The sequence below is a fragment of the Chiloscyllium punctatum genome, chromosome 50 (genome assembly GCF_047496795.1).
Source record: "Chiloscyllium punctatum isolate Juve2018m chromosome 50, sChiPun1.3, whole genome shotgun sequence".
NCBI lineage: Eukaryota > Metazoa > Chordata > Chondrichthyes > Orectolobiformes > Hemiscylliidae > Chiloscyllium > Chiloscyllium punctatum.
This window is the reverse complement of record NC_092788.1, coordinates 38449055-38472987: the sequence shown is the minus strand read 5'-3', so window position 1 is coordinate 38472987 and position 23933 is coordinate 38449055. Positions and strand designations below refer to the sequence as shown.

At 45.4% G+C, this 23933-nt stretch overlaps 2 long non-coding RNA genes across 14 annotated transcripts in view; one reads left to right on the top strand and one right to left on the bottom strand.

Moving 5' to 3' along the window:
* Positions 1–23933, bottom strand: part of LOC140470141 (uncharacterized) — a 766637-nt gene that overhangs the window by 627015 nt on the left and 115689 nt on the right. The gene's annotated exons all lie outside the window — the stretch shown is intronic.
* Positions 1–23933, top strand: part of LOC140470139 (uncharacterized) — an 82191-nt gene that overhangs the window by 12959 nt on the left and 45299 nt on the right. For 9 of the 13 annotated variants that reach the window (XR_011956408.1, XR_011956407.1, XR_011956409.1 and 6 more), the window contains 6 exons: positions 2392–2498; positions 7813–7920; positions 11805–11885; positions 14661–14772; positions 14875–14995; positions 20104–20210. This is a non-coding gene — a long non-coding RNA (uncharacterized lncRNA). Of the gene's footprint in view, positions 1–2391; positions 2499–7812; positions 7921–11667; positions 11711–11804; positions 11886–14660; positions 14773–14874; positions 14996–20103; positions 20211–23933 lie in introns of all 13 variants that reach the window. The other 4 variants (XR_011956406.1, XR_011956404.1, XR_011956401.1 and 1 more) reach the window with 3 other exon arrangements.

The following is a 23933-nucleotide window of genomic DNA, read 5'->3' as shown; positions in this document are numbered from 1 at the left end:
TATCGAATGCCTTCTGGAAATCCAGGTACACCACATCCACCGAGTCCACCTTGTCCAACGCACTCGTCGTATCCTCAAATAATTCCAGTAAATGCGTTAAACTTGACCTGCCTTTCATAAATCCATGCTTTGTCTGCTCAGTGAGACCATTTCTACCCAGATATCTCACCACTACTTCCTTGAGAGGTTCAAGCATTTTCCCCACTACAGAAGTTAAGCTAACTGGTCCTTCTTGAAAAATAGTGGCACCACATTTGCAGCTTCCAGTCTGTTAATACCATCCCAGAATCCAACAAATTTTATTGAATTATCACGAGGTCTGTTTGTTATTTCCCTCCCCACCTCCCCACCATCTCTTTTAGTCCCTGGGATGCATTCCATCAGAGCCAGGAGACCCATCTACCTTTAGGCTGTTATCTTTCCCAACATTACCTCTTTACTGAGAATGATTGCTTCTGTATCCTCATCTGCCATTGCCTCCATAGGCCTGCGACAATGAGAGTATATGGACAGTATGTTCCTGTTAAGGGCAAGGCTGGGAGGTGTAAAGAATGCTGCCTGACGAAAGATATTGTGGGCCTGGTCAAGAAAATGAAGGCGGTATATGGCAGGTATAGAGAGCTGTGTTTGTGTGAATCCCATAGGAGTATAGGGACAGTAGGAGTATACTCGAGGTAAACCAGGAGGGCAAAAAGGGGACATGAGATTGCTTCAGGAAATAGGTTTAAGGAGAATCCAAAGTGATTGTACAAATACACTAAGGAGAAATGAGTAACCAGGCAGAGAATAGGTACCTGCAAAAATCATCAAGGCTGTCTGTGGAACCGCAGGAGGTGAGAGAGATTCTGTATGAGCGGAGAGGTTTTACAAACAAAATGTGCACGTCGGAAAACACAAATTTGAACGTCCCAGTCTTGTGTTTTCAGTAAACGGGGAATTGCCTCAGTGTGGCTGCAGGAATGGGTGCGCGCCGCCATCTTTATTCGGGGCAAGAATTCACTGGACACGTGTGGAGCCGCCAGGTTTGTAGGGGGCAAGGTGCAGCCAGGCGCATGTGCAGCCTTTCTCTAGTACAGAGTCATTGGACAGGATTTACACAGAGCACATTCAAACTCCGAGAAATGGATGTTTATTTCGGGATTTGTTTTATCATTTATTTAAATGATTTGGTATCGTAAATGAGTTTGCAGGTCATACAAAATTGGAGGTGTTGTGGATAATGAAGAAGGTGACCTCAGATTACAATGAGATATTGATCAGATGGGGTTTAATTTAGATAAATGTGAGGTGCTGCATTTTGGAAAAGCAAATCAGGGCAGAACTTGTACACTGAATGGCAAGTCTCTGGAGAGTCTTGCAGAACAAAGTGACCTTGGACTGCAGGTTCATAGTCCTTGCAAGTCAAGTTGCAGGCAGATAGGATGATGAAGAAGGTGTTCAGTATATTTTCCTTTATTGGTTCGAGCATTGAGTATAGGATGTGGGAGGTGATGTTGCTGTACAGGACATTCGTTAGGCCACTTTTAGCCTGCCTCCTATCAGAAGGGTGCTGTGAAACTTGAAAGGTTTCAAAAAAGACTTTCAAGGATGTTGTTAGGGTTGGAGGATTTGAGCTACAGGGTGAGGCATAAAAGGCTGGGGCTGTTTTGCCTGGAGTGCCATAGGCTGAGTGGTGATGTTATGGAGGTTTATACAATCATGAGGGGCATGGATAGGGTAGATGAACAAGGTGTTTTCCCTGGAGTAGTGGTGTCCAGAAGTAGAGGGCATTGCTTTCGGGTGAACGGATAAAATTTCAAAGGGGCCTAAAGGACAACTCTTTCAGGCAGTAGGTGGGATGAGCTGCCAGAGGAAGTGATGGAGGCTAGTACAATTAAAACATGTTAAAGGCATCTATATAGACACATGATATGATTAGGAATCATCTACGGGGATATGGGCCAAGTGCTGGCAAATGGGAATAGACTAGGTTTGGATCCCTGGTTGGCAAGGATGAGTTAGACTGAAGGGTCTGTGTCGGTGCTGTACATCTCTATGACTGTGGGATCATAACAGCTTATACTGTTCTGCTTCATCCCTGGGCTCCCTCATGACCACTGTCAATATCTAGCTTCCTCAGTCTCGAACAATGGGTGTATATTTGGTCTGTTTAGTATTTTACTATTACTTTTACAGACATTTTTGTAAGGTAATTTTTCACTGCCGCCAGCCCCTGACCATGTGCTGCTTATTAAATTTTTTCTGGAAAATCTTTGACCGTCAAGAATTTTTTTTCCCCAATAAGGAAGTGCATTTTCCTTCCATTTCTAACTATCAAATAATGCACCATTTTCATTCCCTGTAATCCATTTTGCACTCCCTGAAACATCAACTGTGTTTCTCCTTCCACAGAAACCAGTGATTAATGCCAAAGCCCTGTTGCCTGTGGAGAGGGTGATGTTTGACTTTCTTGTACAGCTGCAGTTTGTGTGGTGAAGGTGCTCCCACAATGTGGTTGGGTAAGAGACATTACAGAGTATTCATTCAGCAACAGTGATGATTTGAAGGTAATGTCCAAATCAAGAACAGTTTGTAGTTTTATTATTCTGCTTATAATTTCACAAAAATATTATTGGGAACTTCAGACATAAGGCCAGAGAAGAATGACCAAAACCATTGCCAAATAAGCAGGTTTTGAGAAATGTCTTAAAGGGGGAATGCAGACCTGTGAGGTTTTGGCTGCAAATTTCAGCCCTTGTTGCTTTGGCAACTGTAAAAGCAGTCTCATAGGTGAAGTAATGAATTAACAAGTCATTGGGAGTCTCAAACAGAATGGGTTGTCGAGGTCTGAAAGGGTGTGTGACGCAGTGAGCTAGGGATGATCACAACCAGGAATTAAATCAAGAGTGAGAATTTTAAATTGAGGGATGTGGGCCAGATGCTGGCAGGTGAGACTAGATTGGATATCTGGTCGGCATGGACGGGTTAGATTGAAGGGTCTTTTTCCATGCTGTACATCTCTGTGGCTCTGTTGTTGATTATGAATCGGGGCCTTTTGATGGATCAACAAGTTTTGGTAGAGGGAGTACTTGGGCAGCAGAGATTTAGTTTTTCTAGAGATTTAGTTTTTCTTGAGATTACAGGTTGAATGTGGGAAGCTGGCCAGGAGTGTGTTTGGATACTGAAGTCTGGAGATAACACAAGATGGATGAGAGTATATGAGCTGAGACAAGGGTGGAATCAGCTAGAATTAGTGGTCTTGGAGTGGGACTGGGCTGTCACACTCACCTCACCTCTGGGATTCAGCTGGTTGTCAGGTTGTGAATCAGGGCGGTAACACAATCGGGAGCTGAGTGGCCCTGGTGGTGCCTAAAATGAGTGTCACTCAGCTGGCTGTTGCTGAGCAGCTGCTGCTTGGTAGTCCTGTTGATGACATCTTCCATCACTTTACTGCTGGTCGAGTGTGGACTGATAGATGGAAATTGGCTGGGTTGGATTGCCCTGTTTTTTTGTGTTGAACATCCCTGGGCAATGTTTCACATTGTCGGTAGATGCCAGTGCTGGAGCGGTACGTGACTTGGTGGGTGGCAAGTTCTGGAGCACAAACCATCAGTATTATTGCCAGAATGTTGGCAGAGCCCATAGCCTTTGCACTACTTAACCATTTCTTGATGTTATTCAAACTGAATTGAACTGGCTTAAAACTCACATCTGTGATGTTAGAAACCACTGGAGAAGACTAAGATGGATCATCCCACTTTGCCCTTCTGGCTGAAGATTGCTGTAAATGCTGTTCTCTTATCTGGTGCATGGGTGTGTGAGGCCCCTCAATCAGTAAGGGTGGGGATATCTGTGATACTTCCTCCAGTGAGTTGTTTAATTGTCCATCACCGTTCACAACTGGGTGTGGCAGAACTGCAGAGCTCCGATCTGTTCCATTGGTTGTGGGATTGTTTAGCTCTGTTGCTTGCTGCTGATGCTGTTTGAAATGCAGATGGTCCTGTTTGGTAGCTTCACCAGGTTGGAACATCATTTTTAAGTCTGCCTGGTGCTGCTCATGGCATGCCCTCCTTTCCTGTCCATTGTGATGGGTGAGATCAGGATTTACAAACCCATGAGATTACAGATTGTGCTGGAGTACAGTCTGCTGCTGTTGATGTCCCACAGTGCCTCAGAGATACCCAGTTTGAGATCCTACATCTTTCAAAGTCTGTCCCAATTAGAACGGTGATAGTGTCACTCAACACAATGGAGGTTTTTCTCAACTTTAAGGCAAGTCTTGTGTCGCCAAAAGGAATGTGTGATGGTCGCTCTTACCGATACTGTCATGGCCAGATGTATCTGCAGCTAGTCAATTCATAACAATGAGATCAAGTATGTTTTACACACTTGTTGGTTCCCTCACCACCCGCTGCAGACTCAGTTGAGCAGCTATATCCTTTAGGACCTGGCCAGCTCCGTCAGTAATTCTGTTGCAGAGCTAGTCTCGATTGTGGACATTGAAATCCTGTGTCCAGAGTACATTTGACACCATTTTATTGCCTCAGTGCTTCCTCCAAATGTTGTTCAACATGAAGGAGAACTGATCCGTCAGCCAAGGGAGGACGGGACGTGGTAATCAGCAGGAGCCATGAGACCTACTGGTCTCCGGAGTCAATGCTGTGTACTCCCAGGGCAAATCCTCCCTGTCTGTACACCACTGTGCCACCACCTCTGCCTGGTCTGTCCTGCTGGTGGGGCAGGACATATCCAGAGATTTCAGGAGAAAGTGAAGACTGGAGATCAGAGTCAAGAGTCTGGTGCTGGAAAAGCACAGCAGGTCAGGCTGATGAAGGGCTTAGGCTCAAAACGTCGATTCTCCTTCTCCTCGGATGCTGCCTGACCTGTTGTGCTTTTCCATCACCACAATCTCAATATCTTGGGATGGTGATGGTGGTGTCTGGTCATTGTCTGTAAGGGTTGATTTCATGAGTATGACTCTGTCAGGCTGTTCCTTGATTGGTCTGTGAGACTGCTCGGCACATTTTGGCACCAAAATCCAGATGTTAGTGAGGAGGACATTGCACCATCGAGAGGGCTGATTCTGTGGTTGTAATTTCTGGTGCCTTCTTAAATGCCAAGTGGTCCATCCAGTTTCATTCCTGTGTTGAGACTTTGCAGTGATTAATACAGTGAGTAGCTGGCTGGGCCGCTGTCAGGTTGGCAGGATTTTTTTCGCCATTGACAATGGTTTCATGGAGATCAGGAGATTCCTAATTCCAGTTATTTTTTCTTGAATTCCGATTCCACCATCTGCCAAGATGGGATTCGAACCAGGACTTCAGTCATTTGTTGTAATATTTTGGAAAAAGTTAAATACATTATGTTTGTTCACTCACTTTAAATATCACTTACCCAGGTTTTGTTTCTTTGTGAAACACTGTTCATCGTCCTGTCTCCTCCATCCTCCCCTTCAACAACAAGAGTTTGGAGCACATGGAGTTTCTCTGTCACTAAGACTGAGATAATATGATCTGTAGCTTCACTCCCTCCCACTCGCCCGCCGAGCCAAACTGCCTCACGTGGTGTTCCCGGTTTTGTCCTAAACTTACATCTTCCTCCAGTCTCTTGTCAAGCCTTATCAGAGCTCATCTTGACCCTTTCCCCTAATCTCACTAAACTACAGACTTTCCAACTCTCTTTCCTCCTCCTCCTCATCAGTCCCCCTCACCGATTCACAGACATTGTTCCTTGTTCTGTCTTTTCTGCTTATGTCCTTCTCTCTCAAAATCCTGCTCCATCTCCACTCTCCCTTTCCTTTCTGAATTCCTTGCATTTGGTGTCCTTGGTCCCTTCTGTATCTCACGTACATACTGCCAGGAGGTGACATTGTACAAAAGCACATGTACACTGACGATGCCCAGCTCTCCCTCCCCATCATCCCTCTCCATTACTCCACTGTTACTCAGTTATCAAACTGCTTACCACATTCCCACTACTCGATCAGGTGCCGTTTCCTCCAATGAAGCATTGTAGTGGGTAAACTCATTGCCTCACAAATTCCTTTCCCTAACTGCCGAGCCTCTCCCTCTCACTGGGAACTATGCAGCAGAACTACACTCTTCACAGTATTGCAGTTATATCTGATGCGAAGCTGACCTTCTGATCAGACATCTACACAATCCCAAACACCAAGAATTCCAATCTCTTAAACTTTGCTTATCTCCTCCTCACCCCAGCTCCATTGCTACTGAAACCCCTTACCCGTGTCTGTGTTGCCTTAAATGTGACGAATCCGAAACAGAACCCTTGATTCTGTGACTGATTCAGAATCTGGTTTCAAACTCCCTCCTCAGTAATTACCTTCAGACACATCAGTATTTATTCTGTCAAACCCCTTAAGAATCTGGTGGTGCGGTCTGATTGTAGATGATGGAAATGACAGAGGATGATGTGTTGTATCTGGGTGGAAGGTAAGGACTTAGGGGTGTGTTCTATCCTTGTTGAAGTTGGAGGTGTGGGTTTCAAAGGCAGAGGTGTGGGAAGTGGAGGAGATATAGTGGATTGTATTGACCACATGGGAGGGGAAATTGCAGTCCTTGAAATATGGTGCCATTTGGTATGTTCTGGCTTCACTGGAACACTGCAGTAAGCATGAGACAGAGATGTTGGCCAGGGAACAGGCTCGTGTGTTAAAGTGGCAGGCAGCTGGAAGCTCGGTGTCTGTTTTTGCAGCAGAATGTAGATCATCAGTCGCCATTTCTGCCACCTCCACTGAGATGCTGCCAGACACAGGTTCCTGTCCCCTCCATTAACAGCTATGCACCCTCCCAGCCAGATGGTAATCCACTCCTTTGTCTTTCCAAATGTTCTGGTCTCTCTTTGGTTCTGTCCCTGCCTATTATTTACTCTTTAACCCCTATCTCCTGCAGTACAAAGATCTGCAGATTAGTTGAATTGGCCAAGCTAAATTTCCCATAATGCTCAGGGATGTATAGGTTAGGTGCATTAGTCAGGAGAAATATACAGTAATAGGGTAGGGGAATGGGTCTGTTGGGATACCCTTCGGAGGGATGCTGTGGACCTTTTGGGCTGAATGGCCTGTTTCCACACTGTCAGGATTCTAATTTTCCCAGCTCCCATCGGATCTGAGGAAGGGCCACTGGACAGATTTTTGTTCCCAGATGCTGCCAGACCTGCTGAGCTTTCCCAGCACCATCTGCTTGTTGTTCCTGATTGACACCATCCATACACCTTCTGGGTTTGATTCAGACAGGGGGAGGATCCCACCACTGACCTCACAATGGGGTCCAGCTGATTGGTGGAAGCTTCGGACCAATAGGAAAAGGTGGTGGGACTAGTGGACCAAGTGGAACCAGCTGGTCATCCAAACAATGGGAGTGAATGAGGGGCGTGGCCAGTGGGATGACGCGTCACCAGTAACTCAGCCAATGCAGTGCCACGTGAGTTGGCCGTTGGTGAATGTGGGAGACGCAAACAGGGAAGGGGAGAGTGGCTTCAGAGACAGGGAGATAATGAGTCACTTTAGACTGGGAAGTTTTAATTACACTCTGTGCGGGTCGTTAGTCTGAATTAGAAACTCTTAATCCCGCATTTGCAGCAGATGGGAAGATGGCTGCGGACATCAGGCATTGACAGTTCCTGGGATATGGCTGCCATCTTTATTGGGAGCAAGGTACAGTGAGGCACATGTGCATGTCCCCTTCCTAGGATTGTGGGGGGAGAAGGTTTGAAAAGAGGCATTTACACATCAAGCACATACCAAGAGAAAAGTATGTCTTTGTATTCTTCCTGCACTGACTGTGAGTTTTGTTTTGTGAATTCATTTCATAGGATATTAAATCAGAATAATTGAGGCTGGGATCTCAAAAGCAAGTTTTTACAGTCAATGGAGTCATCAGGATCTGAATATCATTGGCATTTAACTGTGGAAGGAGAAAGGTTTGTCTGATCTGTTTGTGGGAAGATATCTCCAATATTTTTGTTAAGCAGAAAGATGTACAAATTCGTGGTTGGATCACCCTTTGGGTATGTGCTGCCTTCTGGGCCCTGCAGCAGAGGAAGGAGATATTGGCCTGAGAGGGAGCACAGATTCATCCAGATTACACCTCGTCTCTTTGTAAGAACTCTCAGATTTAGACCCAATCACCCACTTCATGATGTTAACCTGTAAACTTTTTTATTTTCAATTACTTGCAAACTTCCCATTAAAAGTCCTTTTGGACTCAAATTCCAGTACCTTTCATTTGGAATGTTCCAGCTTCTGACAACTGTCTGTTCATTCCGAAACTGCTGAGGTCCATGTTGACTCTGGGGTTACAAAGGGCTGAATTGAAAGATGAGGTGCTGTCCCTGAGCTCCCATTGAGATACATTGGAACAGTACAGGAGACTGAGGGCAGTGTAGGTGTGAGCAGACAATGAAAATGACAGGGCTGCACTGTGAGGGCTGCTTGGCTCAATGAGAGTGTTCTGGAGTTGGGTGTAAACAGAGTGAGGTGAGACAGGGAGACGGTGAAGCTGAAACTCAGTTTTGGTTCAGGCCTTTCAGAAACGCACATGATCCCAATGGGAACAGTCAGTTTTTATGTGGTACCTGCGGAGTATTTCTTAACAGTTTTTAAAGTATAACATAACAGGTTAAGTAAAGATTGGTGCTTGTGATTTTAATAGAACTGTTTGTGTGAAGGAAGGTTGCTAGTTCATTTAAATTCTCTTAATGGGAGTAACTAAATGAATAAAGAGAGATATTGAGATAGGAGCCCTCAGACCCGTGGTGTGCTACTCTTGCAGAATGTGGGAAATAAGGGAAGCTTCCAGTATCCCTGACGGCTATGTATGCAGGAAGTGGACCCACCTGCAGCTACTGGGAAACTGTTTTTCAGACCTGGAGCTGTGAGTGGAGCATCTGCAATACTGAGAATGTTATGGACAGCACGTTTAGTGAGTTAGTCACACTGCAGGTGAGGGTTACACAGGCACAAAGGGAATGGGTGACCATCAGATCAAGAAAATAGACAGGAAGGGAGTGCAGGAATCCCCAGTGGTTATCCCCTTCTCAAACAGGTCCAGATATACCACTTGGGATTCTGTTGGGAGGTTACGGGTGGGGTAGCCTCTCGGGAAATCAGCAACAGTCAGGTTCATGACACACCACAGAAAGGTCTGCTGTACAGAGCGGGAGGAAAGAGAGTGGCAGGGCTAAAGTGACAGGGGATTCAATAGTCGGTACACAGACAGGCACTTCTATGGCCACAGACATGAATCCAGGATGGTATGTTACCTCCCTGGTGCCAGGATCCGCAATAGCTTGGATAGGCTATCGGACATTGTGGAGCTGGTGGGTAAACAGCCCATGGTGGTGGAATCTTCTCACTATGAAGACCATGGATCATTTACATACTCCACTGCTTCCCACTCCTATTTGCTTCGAAAAGAGAGAATCACAGAGAAACACGGAATAAAATGGGGTCAGAGTCTCTGGTATAAAACTGTTTAACACAGTGCCCCCATCTTATCCATATTGGTCATCAAGCACACATACCCGGTGTGATCATCTAATACCTTTTTGATATTAGAATAGATGATACATGATTAGTTAATGTTTTGATGAGGAAAATGAGCAGAGAGGTTTAGTAGTAATTTCTGAAGCTCAGGGTGCATGAATCTGAATTAAAAATGGGCTATCCTCAAGGCTGGAATTAGAGAAAAGCACTTAGCACAGAGATTTGTGGGGCTCGAGGAGATTACAAATACAAGGAGGATTGTGAGAATGGATGATGTTACAGAGACAGATGTTTTGTGATACCAGAGATAGTGAGGGTTCTGAGGCTGGAGAGGAATTACAGAGATAAGGAAGAGTTGTGAAGCTGATGAAGTGACAGTGATAGAGAGTTGTGAGCATGGAGCAATTTACAGAGACACCGAGAGTTAGAGTCTTAAAGTTATTCAGCATGGAAACAGACCCTGTGGTCTAACCAATCCATGTCGACTATAATTCCAAGCGAAACTGACTGCACCTGCCTCCAAATATTTCCTATTGATGAACTTTAGCCGATGTCTTTTAAAGATTGTAATTGTATTCACAGCTCCCATTTCCCCATGCAGTTCATTCCACAAATGTAAAAATATCCTCATATCTGATAGGATATCTATAAAATATCGATAAAACATCCTAAAATCTATTTAAAACCTTTCTCATCTCTCTCTTCAAAATGTGTGCACCCGAGTCTTCAATCCCCCTGCGACCCCCCGGGCATTCATCTTATCTACACTCTCCGTGATTTTATAAACCTCTAATACGTTCACCCCTCAACCTCCTATACTCCAGTGACAGAAATCTCAGCCTATCCAGCCACTCCTTCAACACCACCCCTCCATTCATGGCAACATCCTGGGAAATATCTTCTGAACCTTCTCTAATAACATCCTTCCTATAACAGGGAACCAGAACTAGATGCAGTATTGCAGAAAAGGCCTCACCAGCATCCTGTACAGCCTCAATATTACGTCCAAACTCCTCTACCTAAAGGTCTGAGCAATGAAGGTAGGTGTGCTAAACACCTTCTGAACCACCCTGTCTACATATGACACAAGACCTGAACCCCTCGGTCTGTTTGTTCTATGTCACGACTCAAGTCCTTACTTTTAATTAGTGAAATTAATTAATGAGGCTAAAGGGGATGTCTGTTTTATCAAAATGTAATAGCTTACATTTATTCAAATTAAACTCCGTCTGCCCCTCTTCAGCCCATTCACCCAATTGATCAAGATCCCTTTGTAATCATAAATAACCTTTGTTACTGTCCACTTTAACAGTTTTGATGTCACCCACAAACAAACCATACTTTGTATATTCTTACCCAAAACATCTACACGCATGGCAAGCAAAAATGGACCCAGCACCGATTCCTGTAGAACACTACTGGTCACGGGCCTCCAGTCTGAAAAGCAACCCTCCACTACTACACTCTGTTTCCTACCGTTAAGCTCGTTTTGTATCCAATTGGCAAGCTCTTCCTGAATCCCATGTGATCAAACTTTACAAATTAGTCTCCCATGCAGAACCTTGTGAAAGGCTTTACTAAAGTCCAAATAAACAATGTCTAACGCTCTGCCCTCGTCGATCTTCTTGGTTACTACCTTAAAAAGCTCAATCAAGTCTGTGAGACACCCTCTTGTGTAACCATGTTGACTGTTCCTAATCATTCCTTAACTCTCCAAATACATGTAAACCCTATCCTTCTGAATGAGCTCCTACAGGTCACCCACCACTGAAGTCAGACTCCGAGGTCTACAGTTCCTAGGCTTCTCCTTCTATCCCTTCACAAACAAAGGTACAACATTAGCCACTCTCCAGTCATCAGGTAGCTCACCCGTAGTTATCGATTATCCAAATATTTCTCCATGGTGCCCACAATTTCCTCCCACCCAAACTGTTCCCATCCGATCACTTCAGTCACTTGCCCTGTCTGATCAGCCAAGAAAAGCTCAGGTGTTGCTTGCTTTCTGATAGGAACATTTACAAATTGATAAAGAACATTTTCTTGGACTCGTTTAACAAATTCTTTCCCAACCAAACCACTCACACTATGGTAGTCCCAGTCAATGTTTGCAAAATTAAATCATCTACTATTACCACCTTATTATTCTGACTTTATATCTGAGATCCCTCTGTATGTTCCTTTAGTTCACTCTGATTATTGCGGCGTCTATAGTGCCATCCGACCAAGGTGATCATTTTTTAAATTTTGAAAACACAATTTTATTTTTAAAAAGCTCTCCTCCGCGATTTGAAAATACATCTCTTTTTGTTTATTCACTCAGTTGATGTGGGTGTTTACCCTGAGGGCAGTTGAGAGTTAACTCCATTGCTGTGGGTCTGGAGTCACTTGTCGGCCAGACCAGGTGAGGATGACAGTTTCTTTCCCAAAAGGACATTAATGAACCAGATGGGGGTTTTCTAACAATCGACAATAGTTTCATGGTCATCATTCGCCTTTTCATTCGCGATTGTATTGAATTCCGATGCCACCATCAGCCATGTTGGGATTCTAACCCTAATCCTCGGAACATTACATATATTACTCGTCTATCAAGAATACCATCTGGCCATTACCTCCCTTTTTAGCAGAGTTTTTTAAAAAATGTTCCCTCATTCTACATATACAATTTGTGATAAAATACTCAAATGTCCATGTGTCGGCCTCTCCAAAAGTTCACTCAACAGAAATCTGTTTGGGGGGAAAATACTTCACTCTTTTTTTTGGGGTTTTTTATTTTTCATTTTTGAGGTAAAAGAAACAAAAATGAATCCAAATAAAAATCTTACATCACGGACATGTAATTTCTGAAGCTGGAGGGGGATTACAGAGACGCTGAGGGTGGTGAGGCTGGAGGGGGATTACAGAGACCGGGAGGGCAGTGAGGCTGGAGGGGGATTACAGAGACAGGGAGGGTGGTGAGGCTGGAGGGGGATTACAGAGACAGGGAGGGTGGTGAGGCTGGAGGGGGATTACAGAGACAGGGAGGGTGGTGAGGCTGGAGGGGGATTACCGAGACAGGGAGGGCGGTGAGGCTGGAGGGGGATTACCGAGACAGGGAGGGCAGTGAGGCTGGAGGGGGATTACAGAGACAGGGAGGGTGGTGAGGCTGGAGGGGGATTACAGAGACAGGGAGGGTGGTGAGGCTGGAGGGGGATTACCGAGACAGGGAGGGTGGTGAGGCTGGAGGGGGATTACCGAGACAGGGAGGGTGGTGAGGCTGGAGGGGGATTACCGAGACAGGGAGGGTTGTGGGGCTAGAGGGTGATTGTTGTCCAAACATCACTGTGGTGTACATGGACTGCAGTATTTCAGGAAGACAGTCTACCACCACTTTCTCCAACACAAAGGTGGCCAATCAATACTGGTCTGGGCAGCAAAGTCAACCTCCAGTGAATAAAACCAAGCAGTGCCCTCTCTGAGCTGACTGGCTGTGAAGTTATAAACATCTCTGGAAATGGAGTGGACAGAGAAGAGAAACAGTGACATTTCACAGCTGCCCTCCGAGAGTCCTCACCCTTGGAAGTACTCAGAGCCGGGGGATCAGCTCAGTGGGTTTCAGTCTCTTCAAACATCAATCTTAGTCTGTTCTATTTTATTAAATCTACAATAGTGAGTAAGGTGAGGGTTTCTTTTTAATGTCTTACAGTCTCTTGATTAAATGTTTAAAATATAAAACATAAGCATTGTTATTCTCGGGCAGTATTTTTCCAGCAGTAAGACTGTGCCTTTTTCTTGGTCTGTAGATTCTTAAGGCGGAGAGATGGCCTGTTGTAGAGTGGCGTGCTGTTCATGTCGGATGTTGGAGATTAGGGAGAGTCTCCATGATCCTGTGATTATGTCTGCAGGAAGTGTGATTGTAAATCCTATTGGATCGCATGTATTGGTGGAAGAGTGATTAAAGGCAGTGAGGAATTGACAGGAGCCTGGGGGTGTGATTAAGGGGCAGTCTCAGGATTGCAGGATACTGCAGATACAGTCAGGTAGATGGTTTGCCTCCAGGAAAGGTAGGAGGGGGTAGGCAGGTAGTACAGCAGTCTTCTATGGCTATCCCCCCTCTCAGACAAGTATACTGTTTTGGAAAATGTAGTTGGTAATAGACTTTCAGGGGAATGTAACACTGACAGTCAAGTTACTGTGACTGAGACTGGCTCGACTGTAATGTGAGATATATCCAGTTCCACGTGATCAATGGTGATAGGGGACTCTCTAGTCAGGGGCACAGTCTGCTGTTTCTGCAGCTGACAGTGAGACATCAGAATGGGGTGGTGCCTGGGTCAAGGATGACTCCGAGATGGTTCAGAATCTTCTCAAAGGGGAGGATAACCAGTGGGAAGACATTGTACATTGGTACCAGTGGCATAGGAAGGGGAAAGCATGGGGTCCTGACGAGCAGGGAGATTTGCTAGTGCCACTCGGCAGGCATTAAACCAGTGAGGGAGTCGGGGTAATCCTAAAGAGATAGTGAGAAAAGAGGTGAGTCTGAGACTGGTACTGTTCACCAGTCAGACTGTCAAGGCAGGCAAGAGCAAGTCACAGAATGAGGTGGGACGGACCAGTTACACTGCATTTATTTCAGTGCAAGAGACCTGACAGGTCAGGCAGGTGGGCTCAGGGTATGGTTTTGAACAACATGGCACTGGAATATTACAGCAATTACAGAGGCAATACTCAGAGATGGATAGGACTAACAGCTTAATTTTCCAGGGTATAGATGCTATAGCAAGGTTAGAAGGGGGCAACCGAGCAGGGGTAGTGGCATCTTTGTTTAGGGATAATGTTACGGCTGGGCTTCCGGAGGATATTCCTTGGAGTACATCCAGGCAGTTGTTTGGGTGGTACTGAGAAATAAGAAAGGGATGATCATCTTATTGGGATTGTATTATAGACCCTCTCCCAATAGTCAGCAGGGAATTGAGACAAAATTTTACCGAGAGATCTCAGTTATCTGTAAGAATAATGTAGTTGCAATGATAATGGGTTTTAACTTTACCAACATGGCCTCGGAGTGCTGTAGTGTTAAGGGCTTGGATGGAAAGGTATTTGTTCAGTGTGTACGAGAACATTTCAGATTCAGCTTGTAGGATGTACCTACTAGAGAAGGAACAAAACCTGACCTGTTTTCTTCTTTCATTCACAGGATTCACAGGCTGTCACTGGCTCGGCCAGCATTTATTGCTGCGTTTACCCAGAGGGCAGTTAAGAGACAACCACATTGCTGTAGATCTGGAGTCCCATGCAGACCAGACCAAGTAAGGATGGCATTTTCCTTCCCTAAACGTCATGAGTGAACCAGATGAGTTTTCCAACAATTGACAATGGATTCCTTGTTGTCACTAAATTATTTTTTCCAGATATTTATTGAATTCACGTTCCACCATCTGCCGTGATGGGATTCAAACCCAGATCGTTATCTGGGTCTCTGGATTAACTGTCTAAGGATAATTTCACTCCGTCATCAGGACATGAGGCAGGGTGAGTGACTGAGGTATCAGTGGGGCATCACATCAGCACCAAAGATCCCACAGTATTGTGGCTCAGTGGTGAGCTCTGCTGCCTCAGCACCAGGGACCTGGGTTTGATTCCAGCCTCAGGTGACTGCCTGTGTTCAAGTTCGCACATTCTCCCCAGTATCTGTGAGGGTTTCCTTTGGATGTTCCAGTTTGCTCCCACAGTCCAAAGATGTGTAGGTTAGTTGGATGAACCATGTTAAATTTCCTATAGTATCCAGATGCAGTAGATGAAGTATTGGGATGTGCAGGCAAATCTCTGCCTGATGTGAAAAGATCCTTTTGTGGTCTTGGACAGAGGTCAGAGGGAGGTGTGGCTGTACTTTTTACATCTCCCACGGCGGCAAGGGGAGGGTCAAGGGTGTGGAGCGTGGGTTGGTGGGAGGGTGTGGACCAAACAAGGGAGGCGCAGCGGGAATGGTCTCTGCGGAACACAGATAGGGGTGGAGAGGGAAATATGTGTCTGGTGGTGGGGTCTGGCTTTAGGTAGCAGAAATAACAGAGGTTAATGGGCTGTTTCTGGAGATTAGTGGGGTGGAAGGTGAAGACCGCAGGATTATATTCTTTATTGTGGCTGGAGGGGTGGGGTAAAGGCGGAGGTGAGGGAAGTGGAGGGTATGTGTTGGAGGGCATTGTTGATCAAGTCAGAGGAAAATTATGGTCCTTGAAGTAGGCCTTTCTGGGATGTCCTGGAGTAGGATCCAAAGAGATTAAACAAATATATCACAGACAAAAGATTAACTGGACCAGAGAATAGGACCCCTTAAAGGTCAACAAGGCTGTCTATGGAACCACAGGGGGTGCGAAAGATATGCAAATATTTCACGTCATTTTTACTGGAGAAGTATATGGAAGCTCGAGAGTTTGGAGAAATAAACAGTGATAAATTGAAAAGTGTCCATGTTACAGAGGAGGTGGGACTGGATGTCTTAAATCGCATCAAGGTGGATAAAGCCCTGGAACCTGATCAGGTGTATCCTGGAACTTTCTGGAAATCTAGGGAAGTGATTGTTGGGGCTCTCCTGAGGTATTTGTATCATTGATAGCGACAGGTGAGGTGCCATTATTTTTAAAAGGTGGTAAGGAGAGGCCATGGAACAAGAGAATAGTGAGTCTGAAGTCAGTGGCAGGCAAGTTGTTGGAAGGGATTCTGAGAGACAGGATATCCATCTATTTGGAAAGGTAAGGAATGATCAGGGAGAGTCAATGTGGCTTTGTACGTGCACAATTGTGTCTCACTAACTTGAGTGAGTGTTTTGAAATGACAAAGAAAATTGATTAAGCCAGGCGGTGAACATTGTTTATATGGACATTCAACAAGGTTCCACAAAGCAGACTGGTTAGCAGGGTTAGATGACATGGAATGCAGGGAGAGCAAGCCATTACAAAACTGCCTTGAAGGTAGGAGACAGAGGATGATGATGGAGGGTTGCTTTGCGGACTGGAGGCCTGTGAGCAGCAATGTGCTGCAAGGATGGATATTGGGCCCTTAAATAAATGACTTGGATGTGAATATATGAGTTATGGTCAGTAGGTTTACAGAAGACACCAAAATTGGAGTTTTAGAATGAAGAAGGTTAGTTCAGAATACAACAGGATCTTGATCAGATGAGCCATTGGAGCAAGGAATGGCAGACGGAGTTCAATTTAGATAAATGCGAGCTGTTGTATTTTGGAAAGGCAAATCAGGGCAGGACTTATACACTTAATGGTAAAGTCCTGGGGAACATTGCTGAACAAAGGGACCTTGGAGTGCAGGTTCCTAGTTCCTTGAAAGTAGAGTCACAGGTAGGCAGGGTAGTGAATGCAGCATTTGGTACGCTCCCCGTTATTGGTCAATGCACTGAATGCAGCTGTTGTGATGTCATATTGTGGCTGGACAGGGCACTGATTACAGCTCTTCTGGAATTCTGTTTTCAGTTCCAATCTCCCTGTTCTCGGAATAACTTTGAGAAACTTGAAAGGGTTCAGAAAATATTTGCAAGGATTTTGCCAGGGTTGGATGGTTTGAGCTATTGGGAAAGGCTCAATAGGCTGGGACTATTTTCCCTGGAGAGTTGGAGGCTGAGAGGTGATCTCATAAAATCATGAAGGGCATGGATAAAGTGAGCAGTCAGGGACTTTTTCCCAAGTTCGGTGGGTCCAGAACTAGAGGGTACAGGCATAAGGTGAGAGGGAAAAGATTGAAAAGGGATCTAAGGGGCATCTTGTTCATGTTGAGGGCATTGCATTTATGGAATGAATTGCCAGAGAAGGGGTGGAGGCTAGTACAATTGCAGCATTTAAAAGGCATTTGATTGGGTACATGAAGAGAAATGGTTTTAGAGGGATAAGGGTGAACCGCTGGCAAATGGGATTCCATTAATGCTCTCCGTTATTGGTCAATGCATTGAATACAGAAGCTGGACAGGACGTTGATTAAGCCACTTCTGGAATTCTGTTTTCAGTTTGAATTACTCTGTTCTGGGAAGGATGTTGTGAAACTTGTTTGGACAAGATTTACAAAAACGTTGCCAGGATTGGAGGATTTGGGCTACAGGGAGAGGCTGAATAGGCTGTGGCTATTTTCTCTGGAGAGTAAAAGACTGAGAGGCGACTTCATGGAGATTTATAAAATCACAAGGGGCGTGGGTAAGGTGAGCAGCGGGGGTCCTATTTCCTCAGGTTAGGTGGGTCCAAAACTAGAGCACCTGGGTTTAAGTTGAGAGGGGAAACATTTAATAGGGATCTAAATGGCAACGTTTTCAAGCTGAGTGTGGTGTGTGTATGGGAGGGGCTACCAGATGAAGTAGTGGAGGCTGAAAAATCACAACATCTAAAAGGCTTCCAATTGGGTACATGAATAGGAAGGGTTTTGATGGATACAGGCCAATAGCTGGTAAATGGGAATCCATTAGATTAGGATTCCTTGTTGGCACGGACGAATTGGACTGAAGGTCTGTTTCTTTGATATTAATAAAAAAAGATGCATTCCTCTATTTTGTGGAGAGCTCGCTGAAGCACAGATAATTATCCTTGGAGCTGAGAAGGTGAATCAGTGATTTCGATCTGGTGCAGATTTGGTTCCAAGGTCTTGAATTTACAGAGAGAGAGAGGAATTGTTAACACTGTCACAATTTTTAGTAACTACTTTCAAGTAATTGGCAAATAATATAAAGTGAAAATGTGAAATCAGTAAGTTCTGAGCATCTGGAACAATCTGAATGACACAGATTCAGCAGGTGTTCTGAAACAGACTTAGAGTTTTACTTTTTCAGGAAAGATTTGGGGGGCTATGGGCACATGGGAGGGAACTTGGGACAGACTTGCAGCATCTCCAGAGGGAGTGAGTACAGCCCCAATGGGCTGAATAGTCCCCAGGCCCTGTGCTCTGTGATACTGTCCCATTCACTGTGAATGATGAAGCTCATCACAGGGCAGAGAGAGGGATTAGCCCTCCACTCTCATCACAATGGGGTCCGGCTGATTGATGGCAGCTCCAGACCAATGGGAGGAGAGGCTGTGTGGTCCTGCAGCCAAAGCAATTGAATGAGGGGTGTGGCCAGCAAGACAACACCTGTCGATGAGCTGTGCAGGTGCAGTGTCACTGTTTGGTGTTGGGAGAGACAGCAGAGACTGGGACAGAGGCTGTTGGACCTGAATTACAAACTCCCGTTAAATTAAAACCAAAAGAACTGTGGAAGATGTAAATCAGAAACAACAACCAGGAGGTTCTGGAAAAGTTCAGCAGGTCTGGCAGCATCTGTGAAGAGAAATCCGAGTTAAAGTTTCAGACTCAGTGTCCCTTCCTCAGGACAGATGTTCCTGAGAAAAAAAGTCAGTTTATGTGCAGAAGTTAGTGTGGGGGGAGAATAAAAGGAGTAAAGGATAGGTGGGGATAGAGTGAGAAGAACGGTTGGATAAAGGAGGGGATAAAGATCTGGCTGGAGGAGGGTCATTAGGTGTTAGTGGCTAACCATAGGTAGTGTGTAATGGCAGGCTGTGAGAACGAGGCCTGGTGTGTGGGGTAGGGGGGCTACGACATGAGGTTGTTAACTTATGGTTAGCCACTAACTGTCTCCATTGTAAGCTGTTGCCCACCTTTTACAAGATGATTAGGGGTTTAGATAGGGTTGACCATGAGAACCTTTTTCCACGTATGGAGTCAGCTATTATGAGGGGGCATAGCTTTAAATTAAAGGGTGGTAGGTATAAGACAGATGTTAGGGGTAGATTCTTTACTCAGCGAGTCGTGAGTTCATGGAATGCCCTGCCAGTAGCAGTGGTGGACTCTCCCTCTTTATGGGCATTTAAACGAGCATTGGATAGGCATATGGAGGATAGTGGGCTAGTGTAGGTTAGGTGGGCTTGGATTGGCACAACATCAAGGGCCAAAGGGCCTGTACTGTGCTGTATTTTTCTATGTTCTGTATCACTCCACAATTGGAGCTGCCGAGGACACAACCCTTTGGAATATCCTCCCTTACTCCCTCTGTCCGCCTTAAAGATGTACCTAAAAATCGTTCTCTTTAATCAACGTTTCCATCATTCGTGAAGCATTTTAGGAGATTTGTCAATGTGAAAGGCTCCATACAATGCAGGTAGTTGTTGTTATTGTCTGATATCAGGAGAAACAGATATGAGCCCTCTCTCTCTCTCTCTTTTCCCTGATGAACAACAGCAAAAGCAGGAAGCACTGAGCATGCTCCAGCCCACAATGGGCCTCGGATTATTGATGTCAGCGCAGGACCATTAAGAGTTGGGGAACGGGGCTAGAGGTGCTAGTTGGTCCTTCAACCAATCGGAGTGAATGAGGGGCAGGGCAATACTCAAACATGTCATAAACTTCATTGGCAGCACAGTTTTGTTGTGGCCAAGGCATTGGAAATGTGTGAAGGTGAAGGGCAGGGGAAAGGAAAGACATATTGACCAGGAAGAGAAGGAAATTTTCATGGTATGGGATGAGAGGTTTTACAGAACTTAGTGCGCGTTGTAAAACACAAATTTAAAAATCCCAAATTCTGCACCGTTTTCCCTCCCTATAATCCATTTTGCTCTCCCTGAAATATCAACTGTGTGTTTCTCCCTTCACAGATACCAGTGATCAGTGCCAAAGCCCCACTGCCTGTGGAGAAGGTGATGTTTGACTTCCTTGTACAGCTGCAGTTCGTGTGGTGAAGGTGCTCCCACAATGTGTTTGGGTAAGAGCTGTTATAGATTATTCACTCAGTAACATTGAAGAGTTGACAATATATGTGCAAATCAACAGCAGTTTTTTTTTATCATGTTCTTAATTCCACAGAAATACTATTGAGAACTTCTGACATAAGGCCATAGATGGGGATATTAGGTCAGGTGATCAAAAGAATTGCCAAATAAGCAGGTTTTCAGGAATACCTTAAAGGAGGAAAGCAGGTCTGAGGGGGTTCAGGTGGGAATTCCAGACCGCGTTGCCTTGGCAACAGTAGAAACAGCCAGACCAGTGAAGCAATGAATAAACTCATCGTTGGGAGTCTGAAAGAAAATGAGTTGTCGGGGTCTCGCAGGTTGTGTGGTGCAGGGAGACAGGGATGTTCACAGCCAGGAATTATATCAAGGGTGAGAATTTTAAATTGTTGCTTGTTAATAGGAGCCTTTTGATGAATCAACAAGTTTTGGTACAAGTGAGCACTCGGGCAGGAGGGTTTTAGATACTCTTGAGATTACATGTAAGTTGAATGTGGGAGGCTGGCCAGGAGTGTGTTTGGATAATGAAGTCTGGAGATAACACAGGGATGGACGAGTATTTCAGTAAATGAGCTGAGACTAGGGTGGAGTTGGGTGATGTCACTGATGTAGGAATAGTGCTTTTGGAGTTGGGCTGCTCCTCCTCCTCATCACTCCCCCTCCCCAATTCACAGATATTGTTCCTTGTTCTGTCTGTCTGTCTTTGCTGGTTATGTCCTTCTCTCCCATTCTGCTACAAACTAATATTTAACCCAACCGTCGTTGCAAAAACCTACTCCATCCTGACTCTCCCTTTCCTTTCTGAATTCCTTGTATTTGGTGTCCCTTAAGGATCTCTCCTTGGTCCCTCCTGTTTCTCACCTACATACTGCCAGGAGGTGACATTGTCCAAAAGCACCGTGTTCGGTTTCACATGTACACTGTCAATGCCCAGCTCCCCCTCCCCATCATCCCTCTCCATTACTCAGTTATCAAACTGCTCATCACACTCCCACCAAGCGATTGGCTGCAATTTCCTGCAACGGAACGTTGCAATGGTTAAACCCATTGCCCTCAGTTGCTATTACAAATTACTTTCCCTTACTGCTGAGCCCCTCCCTCTCCCTGGGAACTGTCTGAGGCAGAACCACACTCTTCACAATATTGCTCTCATATCTGACCCCAAGGTGACCTTCTGATCAGACATCTACACAATCCCAAACACCAGGAATTCCAATCTCTTAAATGTTGCTTGTCTCCACCTCACCCCAGCTCCATTGCTACTGAAACCCCTGACCCGTGTCGGTGTTGCCTTAAACTTGACGAATCAAAAACAGAACCCGTGATTCCGCGACTATCCCAGAATCTGGTTCCAGACTCCCTCATGATGGGAAACATCCTCTCCGTATTTACCCTGTCAAACTCTTTAAGAATCCTACATGTTACAATGAGATCCCCTCTCATTCTTCCCAAATCCAATGAGTAAAGTCCCAACTTCTTCAGCCTTTTCTTAAAAGATAATCCCTGTAAACCAGGGATCATCCCAGTCACTGTTCTGTGAAATGCCTCTGATGGAATGATGTATTTCCTTAAATAAAGGGACCAAAACTTCTGTCATTACTCCAGATGTGGTCTGACTCGCACTTTATAAAGTTCCTCTCGGGTATATACTCCAAACAACTCCCCGTAAACTTGCACAGATGTTGTTGGAAATGCTCAGTCGGTCATGCAGCATCTGTGAAGAAAAATCAGTTAAAGTTTCGGGTCTGGTCACCCTTCCTCAGATACGTTAACTCTAATTTCTTTTCACAGATGCTGCTAGACCTGCTGAGCTTTACCAGAAACTTCTGATTCTCTTCCTGGTTTACAGCATCTTCAGTTGGTTCGGTTTTCATATCCTTTAAACTTCCCATCTCTCTTCTAGAATTTGTCATTTCCTCCTTGGAAAAAAGATTCACATTTGTTTGGACTCCCCTACCCTGAGGAAAAAAAGAAACCATGACTAGTCACCCTATCATTGCTCCTCATAATTTTATAAAGTTCAATAAAGCCACCTAAAGTGTCCAGTGCTGCAGGGAAATAGCCTCAGCCTATTCAGCCTCTCCCTATGGTTCAAATGTTCCAATACTGGAAACACCCTAGTAAAACTTTTCTGAACTCTTGCAAGTTTTCCAACATCTTTCGTGTAGCAGGGAGACTGGAATTGAAAGCAGGCTGGGGTTTCCAAAAGTGGCCGAGCCAATAAACCGTACAACCGAACCATGATCTCCCAACTCCTATCCTCAATGCACTGCCCAATAACAGCTAGCATACCGCACACCACCTTCACCGACCTGTCTCCCTTCAACCACACTTTCAATGACCTATCAACCCACACTGCACAGTCTGTTTGTCTGTCAACACTTCCCAGGAACTTGTCATTAAGAGGTTAAGTCCTATTCTGGTAACATCTTTCTGAAATCAGGGAGACCAGAATTGAATACAGTATTCTAAAATTGACCTCACCAATGCCCTGCTCAGCCACAACGTGCCCTCCTAATCCCTATACTCATTGACAGAATCCCTACAGTGTGGAAGCAGGCCTTTCGGCCCATGAGACCATACCAACCATCGGAACAGCATTCCACCCTAACTCTGTAACCTACCATTACCCAAAGCTCATCCAGCTAACCTGCATGTCTTTGGATTTGTGGGAGGAAATTAAGAGCACCCAGAGGAAGCCCACGCAGACAGACAGGGAGAATGTGCAAGCACCACACAGACAGTGGAATCGAATCGAATCAGCGCATTGCATTCAATGTTAGTGTCCCAAATGCCACGTTCAGCACCTGATCTCCGTGAAACTCTACTTTCCAAGAACTATGCAGTTGTTCTGAGCCCTTCAGAGGGGATAAAGGTGAGGAGGAGAAAACAGGAACAGGATGGAGTTGTAGATCTATAAAATAGCTCTCCATCTTCCCACTCTGTTTCCCCGTCTCCCCCCACACTGTCTGCTCCCCCCACTCTGTCTGTCCCTCCTCCCCCCCCCCCCCCCCCCCCCATCAGCCTGTTCCCCTCCTCCTCCCCCCCTGTCATCTGTTCCCCCATTCACCCCCCCTGTCTCTTCCCCCCTTTGTTGGTTGCCTCCCCTACCCACCAGGTCTGTTCCCCCTTTCTGTCAGTCACACCCCCCACGTTCCCCTCCTCTCTAATCCCACTTTCTGTCCCCACCCATCTCTGTGCCACCCCTCTCTGTCCCCCACTCTCTTTCCCCACCCATTTCTGTCCCACCCACCTCGATCCACCCACGCCCTGTCTGCCTACCCTCCCTCCCAGTCCCCTAGTTCTGTACTCCCCCACTGCAGGGCAAATATCTTGTCTATTTACCGTATCGATGCCCAACCTGAATTTAAAAATCTGTTTCAGGTCACCATTCAGCCTCTGACGCTCCAGGGAAAACAGCCTATCCAACCCTGGCAACATGCTATAATTCTTTTTGATCTCTTTAAAGTTTAAGAACATCCATCTGATAGGAAGGAGAACAGAATTCTATGGAATATAGATTCGGCAACTTTTGCAATGTCCTGTACAGCCGCACTAAGACCTCCCAACCCCTATACTCAATGCTCTGACCAATAAAGACAAGCAGACCAACTGCTGCCTTCACTATCCTATCTACTTGCTACTCTACTGTCAAGGAAATATGAACCTGCACTCCAAGGATTCTTTGTTTAGCAGCA